The sequence below is a fragment of the Melitaea cinxia genome, chromosome 15 (genome assembly GCF_905220565.1).
Source record: "Melitaea cinxia chromosome 15, ilMelCinx1.1, whole genome shotgun sequence".
In the NCBI taxonomy this organism is placed as follows: Eukaryota; Metazoa; Arthropoda; class Insecta; order Lepidoptera; family Nymphalidae; genus Melitaea; species Melitaea cinxia.
The window spans coordinates 6,236,036-6,249,418 of NC_059408.1; positions in this window are offsets into that span (position 1 = coordinate 6,236,036).

The following is a 13,383-nucleotide window of genomic DNA, read 5'->3' on the forward strand; positions in this document are numbered from 1 at the left end:
TTGCTAAACTACTACTACTACAATACTATACAAATAAATACAATATAGAAAAAACAGGATCATTTTTTAACACAAACTATAATCCGACATTATGACTTAGCATGCTTTATCTAAATTGTTATCAGGTTAACCGTGGTTAAACCTAATGTGAATATTGCACTTCACTGATAATGATCTATTAAACATTTTGAGGTGAAATGTAGCACTGTATTGGTAGTTTGTTACTGTCATCAAACGCTAGACCGAATTCTAAAGCTGTGTTCATAGTGTACTATTAATTTATTTTTTTCATAAGTAAAGTAACCGAAATAGCCCAAAGAATTACCAAGTTGTAGTGGCAGTTGGCTGGTCACCTGTGTCACAGGACGGATGGCCGTTGGAGCAGACGTGTCCTGGAGTGGAGACCGCGTTTTAGCAAAGGGACGTCCTCCGGCCCACTGGAACAACGATCTCCGTAGGATTGCTAGTGAAGGCTTGATGAGGGTTACAGAAAACTTATGTCCAGTTCAGTTCAGTTCAGCCTATCGCAGTCCACTGCTGGACATAGGCCTCCCCAAGTTCGTGCCAAAAATGGCCTGAACTCATGTGCTTAGCCCATAGCCACCACGCCGGGCAGGCGGGTTGGAGACCCCAGGGCTGGATTTATCGCACCCAAGACGCTGCTGCCCGTCTTCGGTCTGTTCATTTTAAAGCCAGCAGTTGGATGTTTATCCCGCTATCGGTCAGCTTTTTAAGTTTTTATCCATCTAAATACATTTGCCAAATATATAATAAACTTCAATTAGTAATTATTTAGGCGCTAAAAATAACAATTAAGGACGTCAAGATTTATTTCTGTGTTTTATACTATTAATCTTGTTACTACTGAATTTATTTTGATAAATCTTTCATCCTCATAAAGCTTTATATCCGAAAAAAATATACGTCAAATCCGTCAACCTGGTGAAGCAATGTTTAATGTCTAGTTTAAAAACCACTAAATACTTCAAATATACTGATGGAAACAGGCTTACAGATAAATTAAGCACTTCTGTCTGTCGCAGATTACGTAGCACTACAAAAATTACAACGACACATTAGCCGCTTCTAATTTCTTTTATTGGTACAATTTATAGTAGAAAGGCGGAAAATATTAAATGTTATCATTAAATACAAGACGACTTATAGACCCAGTTTTCGGAAGACTTGACAGGCTTGTCGGTAAGGTTTAAATGCAAACAACAGTTTGACACAATTACTGTATTTTTTAAGAGTCACGAATAAAAAAAAGTCAACGATAATTTAAAAGATGTTTCGAAACGGTAAGACCTAGCGGTCAATGGCGACAGCAATAAGTGTGAATATAATTGTTTGTAAACACACATAAAATAATACAGTCGCATTGGGGACTCCTCCTTTGTTTTAGAGACGCTTCATCGGTCTCACGATCCTGAGTAGACGTACCTAATGCAACAATATTACGAACTTGACTATATTTTCTGTTCTATTTTTAATCAGACAAACAACAACTACAAATTATCTTTACTTCGCACCAAAAAAAGTTACAAAAAAGCAATAAAATGTACAATTGTCTTATCGCTAACAGAGCCATCTCTTTCAGTCAGCCTTTGGGTATAGGATATGAAAAGAATAAAGTGGAATGGTCTAGCAATAATGAAAAACAATTACATCCATATGAATATAAATTCATATATATGGAATTGACTTGTCCTGACGTGTTGTGACTGACGAAAAAAAAGAAAAAGGAGACTTATCCAATTTGGTGTAGGAACTTCGGCGATTCACTTTTATTTCTATAGGAAATATAATTAGTACACCTAATTACTAGAATGTTATAGCGTGTGCATAATAATAGATTGCTCACTGGCCTTCTGTCATTATTTTAATGTAATAATTTGCCAAGTAAAATATAACATATTTTTTTTACCGTACTCTTATATTTTAAACCAAACAAAAAATCATATATCATCGACAGGCCGATAATAATCGACTGTCACAATAAAGTTGGTCGATGTATTTATTAGAGTTAACACGATAACACCATAAAGGATATATTGGCTTGATAAAATGTAGGTCAAATCATATTCTTCATACATAATTATCGTAATCACGTAATGGACGGGAGTTGTTCACATCAATCTTTATCTATGTATTTGAGCTAAATTACAAGCTCTTTGTTTGTCTATTATACGCCAAAAAACATAATAAGCAATATAAGAGCCACAGTATATAAAAGGTTAATGATTCGGTTTCAATTATAATTGGTCGGGTAATAAATTTTTAAAGTAATATAACGTACGTCAAGTTACTTAAATTTAAGTATTAGGCTTAAATACGTCTGTAGTCAGGACCTGCTTCACACTTTTAACTGGTTGCTAAAATTTATCTATCACATACTGTCATACTATACTGATTGATAGGTTTTATCTGCAGAAGGTAAAACAGGCCCTTTTTAACGTCAACTAACAAACTACGAGTACGAATTTTAAAATCATAGGTTGCGAGTTTCTTGAGAGCAGCGTTATTTAGCTGTCAATTATGAGGTAAATAATAGATGCATAAGGTTGTACTTGGGTTTAATTCATTCTTTTTTATATGATTAATGTCTTTGTAAAATAAATTCAATCAGCTTTTATGTCAAGCGTGCTATATCAGCATGTCATTTATGTTTTAGAATACCAACACGAAGATTCATCTTTTAAAATTATCTATCGAGCGGTCAAGTTTACTAACTTCTTAAATTCGATAAAAAAAGTGTGATGTGTAAACATTTACTTAATATTTCTTAACACATAAGAATATATACATGCACAACTCAAGGTACATTGTGCTATGAAGAAAAATGACAAATACATCAGTAAGTACCTATAAACATGTTGCAATTGCGGTAATCTTATCTTCTATCATTGTATAATAATTATGTCCTTACTGCACTTAGAATCAGAGTAAAGAATCCAAAAGGTCAAAGTCAAGAAATAAGAAATCTATTTTCTAAAGTTACCGCGAATTTCACTCATTATATAAAACAACGGAGTCCTTCCGTAACTATGGCTGCTGTAAAGTATCCGAAACGTCGGACATATACTAAACTTAATAAACCGCGATAAAATCCGAAAAAGCTGTTTCATTATAAAGATATCTGTCGCTGAATAATATCTGAGGCTAAAATAAATCTACATTCAAATCGTATGTAGATAATCCAATTGTCGTTTTGCGTTTGTATTGTGTGAGGGTTTAATTAAAGTTCTTACGTTAACCTTTGAAAAGTACTACTTTTATTGTAAGTCCTATAGGTACTTTTGTTACAAGTACCTCATTCTTAACGCCTTAAAAAGATAACGGTTAATTAAATTTCTTCAGAAATAAATAAACATACATTAACACTAAATACATTTTACAAATATCGATTTCCTTTTAGTTATGCGTCAGACTAAAATACTTAAAATAGTTCACAAGTAAGACACGATATATGCAATAATCGATTTTTGATTTCTCGTAATTTTTTTTATAACATCACGTCGGTAAGATTAAAGGCATCGCTATAAAAATATTAGCGACGTATCGGCTACTGGTTGGCGGCTTTTTAGATCTGCTATTATCGCTCGTCGGTACCTTTGATCGCTTATCGGATAGTATATTATCTACAACTACCTGTGTATTGTTACGTTTTAACACATAATGGCGAATATGTTATGATAACCGATAAATATATACTGATACGGTATGATTCCAAGTGAAGTTTTGATGTACTGTTTAATTGATCGTAGAATTAAGTACTAAGTAGGTACTACTCGTACTAATGTATGAATGTCATTGAGTGACGATATATTTTTTTACATACCCAGCATTGGTGATATTATTTCTACAATTCATACAATCAATAATTATGTTTAGATAGTACATTGTTTTACAGACAATAAGTTAATGATAAAGTTAGAAAATTAAATATTTATTAAGTATTTATAGATTAGTTCATAGAAATGTACCACACCAAATTATGCGTTTGCAGTAGAGTGTTTGCAATGGTTTTATTAATTAGTATAGCTCACAGAATGAACAAGTTGAAGTGGTAGTGGGCTCGTCACCTATACCACAATACCGATGGCCGCTGGAGCAGACGTGACCTGAAGTGGAGACCGCGTGTTGGGAACCCAGTGTTGACATCGCCGATGGAAGCTGGATAAAACGAGAAGTTTGGTGTGAACTTGGGAAGTACATAATGCGATAGGCTGAAGGGAAAGAGAAAGAGAGAGAGAGAGAGAAAGGTTTTTAGAGGTAGGGCACAGCAGGAATTTCCTGCTCAAAATATGGAGCAGCCCGACTGGGGTAGTACCTCGACCTTACAGAAGATCACAGCTAAATAATCCTGTTTTCAAGCAGTATTGTGTTTCTGTGATGAGTAAGGCAACGCGCTTGCGATGCTTCTGGTGTTGCAGGCGTCTTTAAGCTACGGTAATCTCTTACCATCCGGTGAGCCGTACGCTTGTTTGCCGAACTAGTGATATAAAAGAAAGAGAGAGAGAGAGAGAGAGAGAGAGATAGAGAGAGAGAGGAAGTAAGAGAGAGGTATAATTATAGGTTAAGTAATTGTTCTTATTTATAAAACAATCTTGATACTGTTAGATTTACAATGTGTATAGTTAAAATGGCATGGAAACATTTTGAATATGTAGGTATACCTATAGCAACTGGAAAGTCTTTTGTCATTTTAAAAATAAATATTATACCCAAATCGTTTTATTGACATATACACATTGTAAAGAAAGATAGGAATATTTTAGCCAGTTACGTATTTACAAGAGACAGTTACCTATAAAAATTTTATCACCAGGTCCATTAGTTTTTATATTGTGCACAAAAAATAAAACGAGCGAAACGTAACTCTCTCTCTTTCAATCTTCACTAACTTATATCTCCCTCTCAACTTCCGTTCGCCTCGCCCGATCACAATTTTCGCAACGCTCTCGTCACGTATTCACCAGCTCAAGTGTGCGTAAAGAAGTTTTACTTAAAAAAAAATCTTTGAACAAGCTTTAAAAAAGTTGAGAACATATTAAAATCTATGTGTAAGAATTGTCCTTTTATTGTACATATTCTTAGAAAGTTTAGTGTTTGAACGCCTTATCAGTTATCGGCTTGAGAACGGTTTTAAAAACGAATGATCCCATCCAAGAGTCGATACGACGGTATCGGCGTATCAAAGGGGGAACAGTGGCAACTAAGGCGCCTTAATTCTATTATTTCTATTGTAAACAATAATTTGTTTACGACCAGTGTTCATTCATTCTTTGCTTGTCGGCGTCTCGAATACGTCTGTCAATTACTTCTTCCTGTTTACACTAACGAAACTTTACCTGTTTAATAACTTATGAAATTTGTTTACTGTAAACTTAGTTATAAAGTCTTGGGATTTCGTGTTATCAATGAACAAATGCGTCGCTCCGGTCATCAAATATTAGTCACGTCAGCAAACGTTTGGTTCATTTACAACCTAAAATGTGTGTTTTGAACAATTTTTAAAGGTAAGTTCGAATACTCGATAAAAAAAGGTTATTATTAATATGTATCTTTAGTTTTTCTGGCCTCGAAGACTCATATTAATATTTATAAAATATTATATAAGTCTGAACTTATTAAAAGAATGTAGGTAATTTAGTTAGGAATAATGAAGATTAGTAGTCAGCGTGTGACAAAACACGAAACATGACAATCGCGGTACCTGTCCCGATAATTAAAAGCGTTGTACACATTATGATGAAACATACATAATAAAAATAGATGCTTGTTACGAGTGAAGATTGAATAAATGATCCGTAACAGAACCAGTTGTTGTGACCTGTTTCTTTTGTTCACTCAGGAGAAGACTTGCATTGAAGACGTGCATTTGGAGAAATTGTGTGATCATTTTCGGTACTTGGTCTTAACGGAACCGGGGTTTCCCGATTCTTTCAGTATTTTCGGTTCTTTTTAGTTTTTGTTATATAAAATATGTATTGTTCTTCAAAAGCGTACTAAAGTAAATAACTACTAAGTGTAGTAATTAAACATTTTAGTAGTTTCAGACAATAGGGTATTCCCCTATGTTTGAAAAAGTACTTCAAAATGTTGATTTTCCAATAAAAAGCAACAAAAAAATTCTTTCAGCAAAATAAACACGCTTTCATGCCATAAAATTAAATTATATTTTAAAACTTTTTTATTTCCGCGAAAACGCTATCAGTCATTTTGGTGACGTAATATGGTTAATAACAAAGCCGTGTATGACGTATGTAAGACCGAACTCGTTCAATACGTCAAAAGTTCAATACCTTAAACATATAATCTTTATCGTTCAACGTTAACAGCTACAAATATTTTGTGTTTTTGTATAAAATAATGAATTACAATAGCTATATATATAGCGTCGGTGTGTAGTGTCTAGCTGTACAAATACTAGCATTTAAAAAAAACTATTAAGTCTTAATTTGGCAGTAACATAAGGAATAAAACATAACCTAACACTTTCTAACATTATTTTTCAAAACATTTTTGAATATCATATCAAAAATTGACCGCTCCAGCGGGATTCGAACCCGCGTCTCCGACTGACCGTGTCGGCGCTCTAGCCAATTAAGCTATGGAACGATGTACCCGCTAGAGCGAAATTTTTGATATGATGATTTTTATTTTCGCCGATACGGTCAGTCGGAGACGCGGGTTCGAATCCCGCTGGAGCGGTCAATTTTTGATATGATATTCAAAAATGTTTAGAATTCCTAATGTGTGGGTACACAAAAATGAAATCGTACATATTATTTTTCAAATTAGGTATACCTCGGTCGGTCCCGATTGTTATCATGTACACCTGATAGCGATCGTTACTCATAGTAGGGAATATATCCACCAACCCGGATTGGAGCAGCGTGGTGGATTAAGCTCTGATCCTTCTCCTACATGCGGAAAGAGGCCTATGCCCAGTAGTGGGATATTACAGGCTGAAGCGTATACCTGGCACTTATATTAAAAAAACAGTAGGTATAATATAACAAGTAATACTTACAAAGATGTTTTAACATTCCGAAATTCGACAGAACAAAAGTCTGGGTTACATGCAAAAAACGTTGCAACCATCATTGAATCAATTTTTGGCAGATTCGTACTATCTGCTTTTACAAAATCTTTTTGCATTTTAATAAATAAATAGGTACAAATAAAATGCGCTAAAGCACAACTATGAGCACAACTATTACTCCTTGAAGTTAAAGTTGATAAATATGTACCTAGCTGTTTACAGTACTGACAGAATTTTGTTATTGTCCGTATGACGTCATACCATGGCGGGTCGTGTTTTAGGTCACGTGATATACAGATTAAAATATACGACTTTTAATTTCAATATATTAAAACAAAAATGTGATTATGTGTTTATGATTACAAATCAGAATATTTAAGTGTATTTCTACATAAATTTTAATTTTTATCAAGTTTTATAATTTATTTTTCAATACCGAAAGTACCCTATTTCTTGTAAAATTAAACACGCAATTAAAGATAATTTTTTTACGTCTACAAAAGCGCTTATTTAAAAAAAAACCCAAACGCGAGTCGGACTCGTGCACGAAGGGGTCCGTACCATTTATACTTTAAATATTTGCTTTTTTTATTTAATTATTTAAAGTGGATATATAACTAAATATTTTGTAAATACTTTAAGCGTCTACCTGTTACCATTATCGATATCGAGCAAAAACGAGCAAAAATATCACGTTTGTTGTATGGGAACCCCCTTATATATTTATTTTATTCTTTTTTTAAGTATCTGATGTTATAGCAGCTACATAAATACATAATCTATGAAAATTTCAATTGTATAACTATCATGCTATACAGCCCGATAATAGATGGACAGACGAACAGTGGAGTCTTTGTAATAGGGTCCCGTTTTACCATTGGATACGGAACCCTAAAAATAGGAACTTATACTAACGAGCTCTTATTTTTTTTTCTACAGCGTTTCAAGATCAATCAAACCAGCCTTTCGCAGTCCACTACTGGACATAGGCTTCCACAAGTTCACGCCAAAAATGACGTGAACTCATGTTTTTTGTCGTGTAGGGCTGGCTTTGTCGCACCGAAGACGCTGCTGCCTGTCTTCGGCCTGTGTACTTCAAAGCCAGCAGTTGGATGGTTATCCCGCCATCGGTCGGCTTTTTAAGTTCCAAGGTAGTAGTGGATGTGGAACTGTGTTATCCCTTAGTCGAATCTTACGACACCCACGGGCAGAGAGGGGGTGGCGTGATATTCTTTAATGCCAAGATCAATATTGAGTATTATTTTATGAAAAAGATATTGTTTTTTGATGTTTACGACATCTGATTGTTTCTGACATTTCACTCATTATAATGAAATACATTTATACTTTTTCGAACAATTTAATCAATCAATATTCGTATGCGGTATGATGCCATTGATAATAATAATTATCATGATTTGATAAAAGTGAGGTAGGTTTGTACATTTTAAAATAAATATAAACGTGAACATCGTTATCATTTTCCATTTTTATGTGAACTGGTTTGTTTTATATATAAAATTCTCGTGTCACAATGTTAGTTACCATACTCCTCCGAAACAGCTGAACCGATTTTTATGAAATTTCGTGTGCACGTCGGGTAGGTCTGAGAATCGGCCAACATTTATGTTTCATAGCCCTAAGTTAAAGTAAAAAAAGTAAAAAAAGTAAAGTAAGGCTCCCCTTATAGTCTCTTCGGATCTCAAACAACCCCGGTATACTCCAGTTAATACGGCTTAGTTCTACTTCGAGCTCGGTGAGGTGATGGTTCAGTCGTTGAGTGTGTCCATTGTATGTTGCCGAGTGTAATGCAGCCTCCCATAAAACCCGGTGATTCTTAGCACCCTACATCCCACCGTTATCGTGAGCATTGATGTAGCCAGGAATAGTGGGACTGCCGGGAACTGGACACCACCCTGGGCAAGCGAGTTAGTGATCGCAGGGTTGGCTTTGTTGACATCTTTTATTGCCATTCATACCAATCTTTTCATCGATGTAATAATAATAAGTTTTTTTCGTCGGACTATAACAATGACAATAGTCTAATCTTTACCTAAAATATTGTTAATGAAAGAGAGGGGAAGTTATAAAAAAGTGTACAAAAAGTGACCTTAATTTGCTATTGATTTTTTAGTTTTGTACTATAACTGTTTCAATGTACGTACAAATAAACACAAAAAGAAAAGGAACTGTAGCAGTAAAGTAGACAAAGAACCTCACACTGATAACTTACTTTCTCTACCCCGAAGACAAAGTTTTTTTAGGGTAGGCAGGTAGATAGGTACAAAAACTCGAAATACTTTTGTTTGATAGAGTTTGTTTGCGTCACTTTTAATGAAGGCACGCAAGAAAAAACTAAAATAATACCTCAAACTTGCTTGCCAACTAACTCTCTATACCTCAGAGGTAGAAGTGTGTTTTATTAAGGTGAGCAGGTAGTTACGACAAAAATACGAAACAGAGACTTGAATGTCAGGCGAATATTGCACCTTTAAAAGAAAAGCTGTTTTTAAAAGCACGCCGAGCTTAAATATTGTGTCTTGCCCTCAAAATATTTAAACGATAATTTAAGGGGACGCGGTTCGCCAAGAATAATTTACATTGACTATTTAAATAACCTTCATTACATCCTTTGATGCCAAAAATGTAATAAAAGATAAGGTTTATTACTAAATTCTTGTTTGGCGCTTGACGCTCAGCCTGTAATATCCTACTGCTGGGCATAGGCCTCTTTCTCCATGTAGGATCAGAGCTTTATCTACCACGATTCTCCAATGCGGGTTGGCGGATATATTCCCTACTATGAGTAACGCTCGCTATCAGGTGCACATGATAACAATCGGGGCTTAGCGTGCTGTCCGATGCACGGTGGGGAGACCCACAAGTACTACATAAACACCCAGACCACGGCAAACATCTGTATGGCCAATACAAATGTGTGTCATGTGCGGGGATCGAACCCGCAACCGCAGGCGCAACAACTACAAACCAATGCTGTGACCGTTGCGCCAACGCGTCGTCAAATTCTTGTATGTGTTATTAAAATATTATTACTTCATGTTGACAATAATCAATTTAATTACAAATTGACATTATTAATAATCCATTATATGTGTATTATCCAGATGATTATTTAAATAATTAATTATAGTTATATAACTATATTATTCTTACATTCATTGTATAGTGAGTGTTATGTTTTATTTACATAATACTTTTTTATTATTTAATATTTCTTTCTGAACGTACTATAATTAGTTATAATTGGAAAAGCGAAGTGTGCTAATACAGGGATAATGTGCTTAAAAGAAATCTTCATGTAGGTACTAGGTACTTTTTACGTTACCTGAAAATAATATTATAATAGATTTTGCACTTGGAAACAGATTTTATTCTTATGATAAATCTTTATCTACGGTTGTTATAAGAAAGCTACATAAAAATTACGTATAAGCAAATAAAATTAAGGTATTCTATTTTTATTTTGGAAATTATCACTGAAGCTAAGAACATTGTTTATTTTAAACGTATGTATGTGTACACAGGGTATTGTATGGAAGTGGCACTTATATACGAGTACAGTACAGTCTCACGGAATATATATAATTTTTTTCCAAATAGTTTTGTGCTTTTGAGTTTTTGAAAATTAGGTAGACGAAAGATGCATTTACAAGATTTTTGTTTTTAAATTGTCATTAGATGTTATTTTAATTTTGGAACCTGTGTGCAGGCAGGTATTTCTAGAAATATAAGATTAAAAATTTAGCTCAATGTGAAAATTAAAGTGCGATACAACTAACTACGTGCAACACGAACAAAAATAAATAGGTACTTCAAAAATTAAATTGGAATTCACATCCAAGTATCAATCTCTACATTACAAGTTATTGTAAAATACATATGCCTCAATTTCCTTCTATTTTACGTCACTCATCAAAATATCTCAAATTTCACATTCGTGTAAGTGCCATACGAATCACTAATACTCTTGTTTCCATACCGAAGTGGACTTAGCCGTATGCCACAAATATGGCGTTGCATGCGTGTACGCAAACATTAGTCAGGTGAGCCAAACGACACGAGCGGCGCGCTTTGTAAGCCGATCAAAAGGACCGACGCAAACATTACCAACTGCACATAAAAAGGTCACAAGATAATTCTATGCACGGGATTTTTTCATCTATCAATAAGATATAAAGGCTATAATTGTATGTAAATTATTAAGTGTTTATATCGTTATTTCGAGCAACTTAACAGCCGGCTGCTTTACCACTAGACACCTTGTTGAGTCTAGGAGTTAGCTCGTTAAGATGGTTAAGAAACGATGACTGAATGTATGTGGCATTGAATTTTTATGTGTTGAAAGCTTTTGTACGGCTTAATTGAGCAATGAACAGTGATTGGACCGACGCGAATATCGGCTTTCGTAACGTTCATTTCACGGCCTTAATTGTACGAAACAGAACGTTAGATATAGGTGGTTGTTGTTCACGAATAAAGCACAATTGTAAAAAAACGTAATATAAAATAACATACCTATGACTTACTCAAAATACAGTCAATAAACTATTTACCTATATAACTAAAAAATTTATAGGTATTGATCCAGTAGTCTTATGTTTTTTATACTTATAAAGCTATTAATTACTATCATCCTATCACCGTTTTCGAATTCAGATTAAGCTTAGAGACAAAATAAGCATATTTTTTAGTTCAGATTATTTTAATTTTACATTTAAATTTGAGTTGATTTTGCTAATGTCACTGAAGTGAAAAATAGATCATGAAGTATAGTACAGTTTTCTACGTAAAAGTATAAGTATATAGTACAATATTTTATTATATTGTGATGTACATTTATAGTTTTCTTTCGTTTTCCTTATAAATTTATGTATGTTTGTGTATTGTTATATTTTTTAGTATACATTCTTTGTGACATGAAAATAAGTGTATTTATTATAAATCGATGAATACCGGCTGCACGCACGAAAAAGTGTCACGTTTCACATGAGCCTGAGCGTGCAAGCGAGAGCGCGGAACAAGTGATAGAGAGGTACGATGGGCTCAAGCGTTGGCTTGTGAAACATTTATCTTTCTTTTCGCGTGACATCAGAGCTAATAGTTCGAAATAATTCAGTGATAATAATTTAATTCAATTCATAAAAGTATGCAACTTTTCAACTATCGTCCTTTTATCGACTTTACAGACAACTAATTTTTTCAGTGTATAATTTTTGTGAACAAATAAGAATATTTGATATATTATGATAGTATTATACAAAAAATATATCTGGTAACATTGTTACTTTTTAATTTTCTTAAAACACCAAGCTCATTAATGCAACAATAAACGAACAGAAAACATCATTAGTTTAGTACTTTGGCGTTAAGACGTCTTCATTTACGTGAGATGCAACAAGTTTGCAAATATTTAATTAAGATTTTATTTTCCTCGTTCTTAAATAACACGGTTTTAGTGATTACACTTGTATTTCAGTTTTATTTATTTTTACTTTAGTTATTTATTTTGGAAATATTCACTCTTGTGACATAAAAAGTTTCGGTGAATACAGTATTTGCATTTTCTTAAAATGGTATCCACTTTTATCAAATTCGTTCCAAATTATTCACTGTCTTTTATTTAAGTTAGTTTTTTAAATATTCTTAAAATAATATACTTTGAAACCGTTTTTTTACAAACTACAAAATCATTTACATTTTTGCAGACAATTATATCTAGTTATATAAATATACTAGCTCACCCCGTTTTGTTTGTTGTTTGTTTGTTTTGTCATATATGTTATTAATCCCCCTTATAACTTAGGGGGTATAAAAAATAGATGTCGACCGATTCTCAGACCTTCTCGATATGCACACAAAATTTCATAAAAATCGCTCCAGCCGTTTCGGAGGAGTATTGTAACTAACATTGTGACATGAGAATTTTATATTATAATATAAGATATATACCTACTGAGTCCGCTTGTGACTAAACTACGACGGCTAACTAAACTGTTTATTGTTATTACTAGTAAAGTAGTGGGTCTTTATGATCAAAGGTTTTTTTTTGCTTTTGTTTTATTCTTGGTTTGAAAACGGTAATGTTAAGTAACAAATAGCTCAGGCAAAAATTGTTAAAAAAAATAAAGAATGAGGCGGCAGACCCGGGAGGCAAAAGTCTACGCTACGCCACTGACCTGATCCCCTCTGTATTGGTGTTAGTAAGTATAAAAGTTTAAAAAGTTATTATAATAACAACAATTTTATTTATAAGTAATTTAAGTTTAAACCGTAATAAAACAATGAAATATATTTTTAAGAAACAGGATTTG